The following is an 11,402-nucleotide window of genomic DNA, read 5'->3' as shown; positions in this document are numbered from 1 at the left end:
ACATCAATGAACCAAGATTGTGAATCACCCAGTGGTCACACCACTTCCTGGCCCATTATGATTATTGACCAATGACACATGCATGCACTGCATCTGATGAAGACATGTATACCATTAACAATGACATGTCCCCTCCATTTACATCCCGTGTAGGTGATGCAGGATATGCACTCACACCGTGGCTGATGACGCCCGTACGGAGGCCAAGGAACAGGCATGAAGAGGCGTACAACAGGGCACACGTCCGCACACGTGGCATGATCAAGAGGACATTTGGCCTACTGAAGGCCAGGTTCCGCTGCTTGAGCAGATCTGGCGGATCACTGCTGCACAACCCAGTGAAGATGGGCAAAATAGTGCTTGTGTGTGCCATGCTGCACAATCTGTGCATGCGCAGGAACATACCGCTACCCCCAGACACAGAGGATGATGATGGAGTTGATGATGAAGATGGGGATGGGGATGGGATGGCTGCCCCCCCTTTTGGGGGGGCACAAGATGGACAACATGCACGGGATACACTCATTGGCATTTACTTTTGAGAGACAGCACATGAAAAGCATTGCATGTAAATGAAGATGCAGGTAAATAAATGGATTGATTGCAAATGAAATAACGGATGTCCACTCCTGAAAATGTTTTCAAGGGTGATTTATTCAAAACAAAGCAGGATAGAAGGCGTAGTGATGGGATAGCTGGACACCCGTACCCACCCCCCACCCAAACGTACCCACCCCCAACCAGGCCCCTAAACACTACACCCATTATGGACCTCGCCCACCACCCAAATGTACCCACCCCCAACCAGGCCCCTAAACACTAGACCCATTATGGACCTCCCACACCACCCAAACGTACCCACCCCCATACACTCATTGTGTCCCTGAATGTCTCCTGCACAGCCAAACACACATGGCATTATTTGCGTGTGCACTTGTGCACATTGGTGTCCTTGCCAGAGGGCCCTGTCAGACGACTTGAGCGCCTCCGTGGGCTGGCAGTGGTGGAGCTAGATGGGGTGGTGCTGGTGGATGACACTGTTGGTGTCAGTGTTGGCATACGTCCTAAATACACCTGCTGGGCAAGCAACATGGACTCTGCTTTGGTGGATGTGTTACTGTTGCCCTCCCGGACATGGCGTGCCAAGGTCACGATGGTGATGGCAAAACGTCCAATGGTCCTGGAGAGCCGACGCACAGATGTGGAATAACCCTCCCTCTGCTGCCTGGCCTCCTCCCGCTGCAGCCTGGCCTCTTCCAGCTGCCTTTCAAGAAGCTGCGTAAGGGTGGCCTGCTGATCCTCCATCCGCTGCATGCTGGCATTCAGCTCTGCCATGGAGGGGGTTGGTGACCTCATGGACTATGCAGTGAGGGGGGGCTGAACTGGAGGTCATGGAGGGATGATAGGGTCATCCAAGTTGGCCCCCTCCCCCTGGGGCCCTACTTCAGCCTGCAAGGCGGGGCACTGCTATCACTGCATGCAGCCTCCTCCGCAGTGCAGATGGTCTCTGGGATGGGATCTGTGGCCATGATGGGTGGGCATGGCCCTTGTGTGGCAGCAGGCAGCATGGGGATGGTGGCATTGGCTGGTGCATCCGTGCCAGATGCAGCTTGTGGCTATGTTCCAGAGCAGCTTGCGTTGTCCTCCTGGGCAGTGGTGCTGCTTTGTCCACGTGCAGGTGCACATTGCCTCGCCTGTTGGGCGTTGTCGCTGTCACTTTAAATGGCTGTGGGATTACAGAGGGCATTTTGTTAGTTGTGTGCTGGTACTTGATGGGTCCATCAAATGCATCAAGCAGGACGATCAGTGAGCACTTGCATTTACACGCATATGACTGTTGATGCACTCAGGTGTATGTGTCTCTGCTTGTACCCAGTCACGCACTGTGAGCATGTCCAAGGGCCATGTATTGTGGGGGTGTTGCTTCTCATCTGGCTAATGAGTGGGTCCTTTGGGACACTCCTGCCCTGACTGGGGGAGGAAGGGGAGTTATGAGTGTGTCCTTTGGGTCACTCCTGCCCTGACTGGGGGGTTGAGGGGGTTATGAGTGGGTCCTTTGGGTCACTCCTGTCCTGACTGGGGGGCAGGGTTATGAGTGGGTCCTTTGGGTCACTCCTGCCCTGACTGGGGGGGTTTATAAGTGGGTCCTTTGGGTCACTCCTGCCCTGACTGGGGTTGGGTTTATGAGTGGGTCCTTTGTGTCACTCCTGCCCTGACTGGGGGGGGGGTTATGAGTGGGTCCTTTGGGTCACACCTGCCCTGACTGGGGTGAGGGGGGTTATGAGTGGGTCCTTTGGGTCACTCCTGCCCTGACTGGGGGGGGGGGTTATGAGTGGGTCCTTTGGGTCACTCCTGCCCTGAATGGGGGGGAGGGTTATGAGTGGTAACTTTGGGTCACTCCCGGGCTCAAAATGCACTCATGGCTTTGTAATCTGTGCACTTGCCGGCATCTGCAGGTGGGCTCACTCCTGCCTCTGCATCGCCAATGCCATGTATTGCCTCAAGGTGGAGTACACTGCTGCAGAGCTCCTCCCATGACTGCAGTTTTAGTGGTGATGCAGGCCCTCCACCTGTGCCACTGCGCTGCTGGCGGCGTGCAGCAATGAGGTTGCGCACTCTGAATCTGAGGTTGTCCCACCTCTTGTGGCAGTCCTTCACGCTGCATGTTGTGACACCGACTGCTGTGCACTTGTGTGCAGCTTTAGCCCACACCTCCTTTCGATGTTGCTGGGTTGCACGGCGCTGGTCAGCGCTGAAAAGCATTTCTGCATTCTGCACAATGTGGTCCACAAGTACTGTCAGCTCTGCCTCGCTGAAGGGCTGTTTCCGCTGTCTTTGTGCTGAGACCCTGGATGCCATGGAGGTTATTGTTTTTGCCTTCTCAGAGTGGTGATCTGGCCTGTGCTGACTGTGGATGGCAGTGGATTGTGGTTTATATAATGGCTGCCTCTTTCTTTCCGGTTTTTGCGGTCATGGTATTTACGCTTCCGGTGTTTCTGTGTCCGTGACAACGGTGGTGGTCATGTGTTTTGCACTGCTTTTTGAGGCAGAATGTCCATTTCCATGGGTCTTTACGTGGCGACGGTGACACCGGTTCCGCGTTGGTGTGGTGCGCACGACCGGCAGGCTGTAATCGGACGCTCATTCCGCAACCTTGCGGACGCGGAAACTGTGTCACCGTTGTCACAGAATCACCGCATTCCGGGCCGGCAGACTCATAATGCGGCCCAATGACTTACTAAACAAAATATTCCTCGTCATTCAGGCCTGCATGGCCACCCACAGCCTCTGCCTGAATGACGAGAAGACTGAAATTTTCATATTAGGTGCTCCCATTTAGCTAAAAAAACTGAGCCCTAAGTACACCTCATTCAACATTGACGGTAACTTGATCTTAACAGCTAAAGAAACAAAAACTCTAGGATTCCCTCTCGATTCCGCCCTGACTGAACCTAAGGAAACAAGTCAATGCCACAGCGACAGCGACCGCCTATACTTGCTAACTTATTTATGCATGCAAAAACTACCTTTCCATCAACAGCCGCATGATTTTAGCACATGCTCTAATCTTGTCCAAACTCGATTATTGCAATGCACTCTACGCAGGAGCAAACAAACAAGTGCTAAATTAACTCCAAACCCTGCAAAACAACGCCTTAAGAACGGCATTGGGAATTCCAAGAAAGGACCATATCTCTGAAAGAAGAAGGAGCCATAAATGGCTTTCTATCAAGGACAGAATCTACTTCAAACTTGTCTCCATCTCTCACAAATGCCTCAACAATGCTGCCCCCAAATACCTAACAGACAAAATTATTCCTAAAACACCAGCCAGACCCACTAGATCAGCCAATTCATTCTGCATTACTTCACCACGTTTCAACCTAAAAAGAGCTGGAGGCACCAGCTTCCCAGTACAAGCAGCATCAGCATGGAATGCACTCCCGCTTAACCTACGTTCTGACCTACACTTCCATGGCTTTAGGCTCAGTAATAAGAAATGGCTCCTCAACAAAGACAACACTGGCCTTCAGGGACGGAGCTTGTAAATTAGGACTTACCTCACTTACTGAGCTTGCAACTTAGGTTCTCCTATGTTCAAGTACTAAATTCTTATCGCATTCATGTGTATCTTGCACCAAGTTCCAATGTAATGCCTGTATGTATTCTAAGATGTCTTGCATAGTGCCCTGATACCTTAGGGTGTGGCACGCTGTATAAATAACAAACAAACAAACTGTCACACATAGCATGCACTCCCTCATTCAAATGTGCACACTTCATAATACACTCACTTGTTACACACAAAACATACATCCATACATAACCATATTTAAATGAAGTTTCTTCCCAGCGCTCGAGCTCCCGCATATCATGAACAGGAACTAGAAAGCAAAGCGCACTTCCTGGTTCCTGCACATGCGCGCAAGAACTGGAGCGCTGTTGACAAAGCACCCTGTTTTGTTTCTATGTGTAGGGAGGTGTAGGAGCGACATTAAGGGATTAATGGATCCATTACATAGTCTACACTAGAAGGCTACCAGGGTAGCACAGCAGGTTGAGTGACAGTTGCTGAGATGTTATATAATTAAAACTGGTTGTTAATCATATGACTTTTTGCAATTCCTTATAAAAAAAAAGCAAGTTCTATAAAATGTGTTCAGCCAGGGGCTGGGTTGGGCTGGTAGCTTGCTTATATTCGGGACAGGGGGTGGGGGAATTTCTGCCCCATTGTGAAAATCCAAAGTTAGCACCCACGAACCCGCAGTTTATTTTCCTAATAAGTGCTGTCAGCACAATATAAGCATTTATTTGTAATAAAGGAGTTTCACAAGCATATAACATCTTTATGAATATATCCTGTGATAAAACACAAAGGCAGAGGAACAAACATCACAGGGTATTTGTGTTCTAGTCTGACACATTTTAAAGAAAACTAGTGAATGCAAGTTTAAGAATCATTTTTAAGTTTGGAAATGTCTTTTTTGTTTTTTTCTATGCAAGTGTAAAATGCACATTTGGAAAACAATAGTGTGCCCACATATCTGCCTAACCTCTGGGTTTAGCCAGGTTATTCTGGGATTTTACTCTTGTCTCCAGGTCTCTGGGGAAGATAGTGGAGTCTCCGGGTTTTCCGGTGCAGACATAGAGTTGCTGCGACACCGCCCATACCTCCATCTTATTGGATCCAAAAGACTGCTGCTGATAACCAGTCAGGTGGAGGCGCGGCCGGGACCCGGCCTGGGGGGGGGGGGAGACGTTGTCTGTACCCTGGGCCTAAATCTCCACCCACCCTGTTACTGTTGTTACCTGCCTGTCTGATGTCCTGGCCTCCACTGAGCCAGGCCCTCAGGTCACCGACCCCTCCCCCACAACCTCCACGCTGCTTTCGATGGCAGGAGAATCCTGAAATTCGAGTCAATATTACATTTTGCCTGATGTTTTGCTCCAACAGCCACTGATCTGGTTCTTCGGTTGGTGATTGTTGGGGGTCGGTCGAGGCCCCCATGCGGTCCCGTAAGCCCCCGCACTGCACAGATACACACACACACGTCTTGGCAGTTCGGGCTTCCCGGTCGCTCTGCTGCGGCCGGGAACGCCTCGTTTATTTATGCAGCACGTGGCGGCGTGCAGCGTCACGCAACCGCGTGCGTGTTACATCACGGGGCAGCGCCACACTCCTCCTTTTTCGGGAGAACATATAAACACTTTTAACACACACTGCAAGCCACACAAACACATAAACTGTTCTACTTAACAACACAACTTGCCCAAACCCCTTTATTGTCAACCACCCGGATCCCCTTACTCAGATTGATTAACCAACTGTCCCAAAACATAATCGCTGAGGTAAGTGGGTTTCCCTCGCCCAGCCCTCTGGGGGTACCTCCCGCTCACCTCCGGCACGTGAAGTCTTTCAGCAGACATCTCCCGGGCAGGGGACGCACGTGTGCTGGAGGGACCTCCCCCGTCCTCCGGTATCTCCATCAAGTCCGATTCCAGTGGCGGTTCAGTTCTTGAATCACCCAGTTTCTTGAAGAAGCTGACATTCCAGGTGACAGCGGACCTTCCGTCGGATGCCGTTACCATGGATCCCTTTACGGCCACCACATCCAACGGCTCCGGCTTGTAGGGGAGCGAAAGCTTTCCGTGGGGGTGTCGATTACGGATGAGGACTCCGTCCCCCGGTTCCAGCCGCTGGGGCCACAGCCCTCTTCGCAGGTTTTCCTGCTCAATCCTTACCCGGCGGTCTACCTCGACCTGTTGCCTGTCAATCACCCCAGGCTCCTTCTCCCCGACCTCGGGTAGTAGACCCCGGGGGCATCGCTTGAACAGGGCCTCTGCCAGAGCTACCCCTGTGGATGCATGAGGGGTGTTGCAGTACACCCTTAGAAACTGATACAGGGCTCGCTGGAGTGGCTGTCCTTGTCCCTGTGCGATACTGAAAGTCTTGTTAAGTGTCTGCATCAGTCTCTCAGCATCTCCGTTTGCCCTGGGCCACAATGGGGATATCTTTCGGTGTTGGACCCCGCAGCTCTCCATGAGTTCCGCAAACCACTGACTCTGGAACGGCGATCCGTTGTCTGAGCACAAGGTGTGGGGAAAACCATGAGCTGCGAACACCTTCTCCACAGCCGCGACTACATGCTCGAAGGCCACTGATTCCACAAACTCCACCTCCGGATATCGTGAATATTCGTCGACGATTACCAGAAAATGGGTGCCCACAGATGTCGACCCAAAGTCAGCATGGACTACCTCCCACGGCCGCGTGCCCCGGGGCATCGCTTCAATGGCGGGCTCTCACTGTAGTGGAGACGCTGCCTGGCACCATATGCAGGCCGCCACAAAATCATCGACCCTCCGCTCCAGTTCAGGAAACCAAACCTTCAGACGCAGCCTGGCCTTAGTCTTCGCGGCGCCCTGGTGTCCATGGTGAGCCAGAGCGATCACGTCCTTTACCTTGGACTGGGGGACCACGATCCGGTCACCTCGCAGCAGCAGGACAGACGCTGAGAATGAGAGTTCTTCCTTGACCTTCCACAGCTGCTCAAGTCCGGTCTTGGCCTCCTGGGTCCGCCCCGCCAGGGATTCTAGGACAGACTTCCAGGAGCCCTGCTGCATGGAGTGCGGGAGGATCTTGAAGCACTTGTCCTCGGCAGCTGCCGCCTCCAGCTCTGAGAGAGGCATGGCGTTCGACGTGGCCGCCTCCACCACCATTCGGACGTGATCGTCGGCCTCCTCCTCACAGGTGTCATACTCCTCTCCCCCACGCACTCCCGGATGTCGGGAGAGATAGTCCGCTGCGTTGTTGGCCCCTGGCCGATACACCAGTGTCACTCCGTATTCGAGAAGGGCGAGCATCCACCACTCGATTCTGGCTGGTGGCTTGGAGGATGACCCTGCCAGAATGGGCAGCAGGGGCTTGTGGTCCGTCACCACCATCACTGGACGCCCCAAGACGTAGAGCTGAAAGTGTCTGCAGCCCCAGAGGACCGCCAGAGCCTCACGCTCAATCTGCGCGTATCTTTGTTCAGTTTCAGAGAGCGCTTTGCTGGCATAGGCCACTGGCCGGATGCTCCCGTCCCGGTCCACCTGTGTAAAGACGGCCCCTAGACCAAACGGACTAGCATCCACAACGATCTCTGATGTCTTCCTAGCCACAACAATCGGGGACACCCAGGGAGTGGGGCCCTCCACCTTTTCAATAATGTCCAAATTCACCAGGTTGTCCAGCTCCTTATCCACCTGCTCCCTGAGATGGAACGGTACCCTCCAGTGTTTCAGGGCAACAGGCTGCACAGACTCATCGATGTGCAACCTCACCGGGTCACCAGTCATCCTTCCAATGCCATTGAAGAGGGCGGCATATTTATCAAGCAAGTCATTGATGTCTTCGAGATACACAGAGTATGTGAAGCTGACAATTCCGAGGGCCTCAGCAGCAGCACAGCTTAGCAGAGTGTTGTTGCTCACGGGCATCACGTAGAATCGGGCTTTGATCTGTGAGCCCACATGCTCCACCTTCGCTACGAAGGCACCGTCCAGTGGTATTGGTTCCAGTCCTCCAAACGCAAATATGCGGGCCCTCGGTGTGAGCAGCTTCGGGGGGGAATCAAGGGCATCATAGTGCCCCCTGGCCATCACATTGACCGAGGCTCCCGTGTCCACCAGCACCAGGACCGGCGAATGATTGATCTCAACCACACACCTCGGCTGCCTTCTGTTTTTTACTTTTAGGACCTCCACACTGGAGGCAAAGAAAATGGTCTCTTCATCCTCCTCAGCCTCATCCTCCTGGGCATGCTCCCCGCCCTGGCCCGCCTGGGCCACATTCGGTGGGCGGTTCTGGCGCGGGACCCATATTCGAGCCTGTCCTCTCGGTACCAACACGGGCAGGGCAGCCCTGCATACTCTTGAAAAATGTTCAGGCAGGCCACACCTACCACATGTCTTTCCAGCTGCCGGACACTCCGTCTGGTGAGGGAGGTCGTATCCACACTTCTGGCACAATTCTCCCACTCTCCCTGCTCTGTCCCGGGGTCCCACCCCAGGTCTTCTCACTCCTCTACCACCACGCCACATAGCACACACCTCCTCAGACTTTACTGAGCGGGACCCCGCCTCCATCTTGGTTGCTCGAGCTTCCGCCACCTCATGGCAGCGGCCCAGTTCCAGGATGCGGGGCAGAGTGATACCCGGCTCTCTCAGGACCTGCCTCCTGAGTTTGCCTGAGGAGCACGCCTGAATTAGCATTGTGCGAATCATGTCCTCTGCATCTCCCCACGCACAGCCCTGGGAGAGGCGACGTAGGCGTCCATAAAAAGTGTCCAATGTTTCATCGTCCTTTTGCTTGGTCGACAGCATGACAAACCTCTCATAGTCCACGTTGGCAAGGGGCAGGAAGTGGGCCAGGAGTGCCGTCTTGGCTGCATCATAGCTGCCATCCCCCGCAGGAAGGGACTCAGTACTCCGCCCTGATGATGAAGAGGACGAAGAAGAGGCCACAGCAGCCTGATGATGAAGAGGATGAAGAAGCACAGTGCCCCTCCACTGCAGCAACACCAGGGGGTGTAAAAGTTCCAAAAATTGGCTGAAGAAGAGAAGAACAGAAAATAAATCTGGGCTAGGCAGGCCCTGCCATTTTAGCCCTTCTCCTTGCTCTCACTCGACGTAGGAGGCCCAAATGTGAAGTAAAAATCAAAAATTGGGCATGTATATGCAGGTTAGACTGCCTGCAAGCAGTGTGTCCAAAAATTAGACCTGGATCACCTTCCCCATCCAAACCGGAGCTTGGAGAAGTTCCATGGCCCTGCTGACAAAATGGCCGCCAGCCGCGTGTGCGATCCGCAGCCACGGCATGAAACGAAATGTCGTCCGTTCCGTTTCCATGTAAAAAAATTATGACATTCATCACCGCCGGGCCCGGGCATCCGCATCCACTCGTCGCCACTGTTGGGGGTCGGTCGGGGCCCCCATGCGGTCCCGTAAGCCCCCGCACTGCACAGACACACACACACACGTCTTGGCAGTTCGGGCTTCCCGGTCGCTCTGCTGCGGCCGGGAAGGCCCCGTTTATTTATGCAGCACGCGCCGGCGTGCAGCGTCATGCCGCCCCGTGCGTGTTACATCACGGGGCAGCGCCACAGTGATGGTGACCCTGCAGCCGGTGTGCGCCGGCTTTGTGCAAAGTGAGGCCCTGCACAGTTTGCGGAGCTGAAAAGTGAGCGTAGCGTCTTTTTCGTATTTTTCTGAAGTATCCAGTCGTCAAGCAGTCTCCCTTACATTGCTTTATTTCCATTTTTTTTACCACTAATTGACTCTTCTGTGTGTAGGGTCACCCAGGATATGTACATACTGGCGGAGCAGTGTTCGCAAGGTTGTGGCCACCTCCTCGCAGTGACAAACATGTTCTTGTTTATGCCAATGAATAAATACATTTTCTAAAAAAAAACAGTCGAACTGAACATGCCATATTTATATTTTATTTGAGAACATCCACGCATGTTTTGGTGCGATAGAGAGGATCTCATTGAAAACTTAAAGGTGATGTTGAGTGTTTGAAATGCTGGAAATGGACATTTACTGTGGAAACCCATGCAACCTCGACCTTTGTGGGATGGTGGAGAGCGGAAACTATACCCAGTCCGAATCAACACATTTTACAGCACATTTAGTAGCAGGAATTGTAAAAAAAAAAAAAAAACATGGGATTTACAGGCAGATCTAAACATATTACATCTTAGCAACAGTCGTCTAACCTGCTCAGCTGTCTTTGCAGAATTCTAGTTTAGGATCCTCTACCTTTCCCATGCCTGCAAATAGACTTGAACTGCCTGCCTCCCTTTACTCCTCCAGCCCCAAACATGCTACTTAGTCATGTTAATGTTGCATTTATCGGCTGCACTTCCCTTGACAGCGTTCACACCTGGGTTTACCTTTTTGACATGTGGGCGGGGCATGTGGGCAGAGCCTGGTGAAATTGGGCGGGGTCTTGTGTGACTATGGGTGGGACATAAATCTCAGGGTTTTTGATGATCAAATGTAGGCACGCATGTGTGCCCAGCATGTAGGAAGTCTACTTTTAACAGTGATGGCCCCCACCACAGTGAAATTCATGTCCCATTAATTCCCATGGTATCCCTCTCAGACCAGAAAAAAGAACACAAGCTGAGCAAATAGAGGCTGCAATGCGAATGAAGCTGGGCCAAGAAGCACGTTAAAACTCCTGGAAATAGTTATTTGCCAGAGTGGGGGGGAGGGGTTGGGGTGGGCAAAGCACGCAATATGGGGGGTTGCTCCCTTTATACCCCCTCTAGGGACGCCTATGATCCCATCTCCCTCCTAGCGGTACTCCAGTGCAATAGTTTCCACTTATAAAGTGCCCCCCTAACAGCCAAAACTGAAAAAGCCACACACTAGAGAATGCGCATGCGTTGCACTAGACAATAAACCATGTGCAAAATCGTTGTCCTCGATGGAAGGAAATCCTGCACAGCCCACGCCCAGAGCAGAGATTGGGCCTTTTCCTACAAAGATTGGGGCGGCTTTGTGTTTTTTCATAACCCCCCCACCACCCTGGCTATTGTTCCTTTCAAACAAAGTCCTGCATTTGAAGTTCTTTTGTTGAAAGAGAGCCTGAAAGCTCTTAGTTAAAGACTTTTCCATTTGCTGATTATATCGAAGAGCGTGAGCAGCATGTGGACCAGTATTCAAAGTGCTCTCTCTCCGTAAGCAGAGTATTTTTGGAAAGATTCCTTTACAAGCCGCGGCTCACAAAAAACCCACATGCCCTGGCCAGAGAGAGATCAAACAACCCCTTACCTGCCGGTTCAAACCCAGGTGCAGGCGTTCCCAGAGAGCATGAGTTCGCAGTGAGCCGCATGAAAAGAACAAAAGCA

Source organism: Ambystoma mexicanum, chromosome 2p (genome assembly GCF_040938575.1).
Source record: "Ambystoma mexicanum isolate Mex_15411 chromosome 2p, UKY_AmexF1_1, whole genome shotgun sequence".
NCBI classification, from domain to species: Eukaryota; Metazoa; Chordata; class Amphibia; order Caudata; family Ambystomatidae; genus Ambystoma; species Ambystoma mexicanum.
This window is presented reverse-complemented; position numbering follows the sequence as displayed.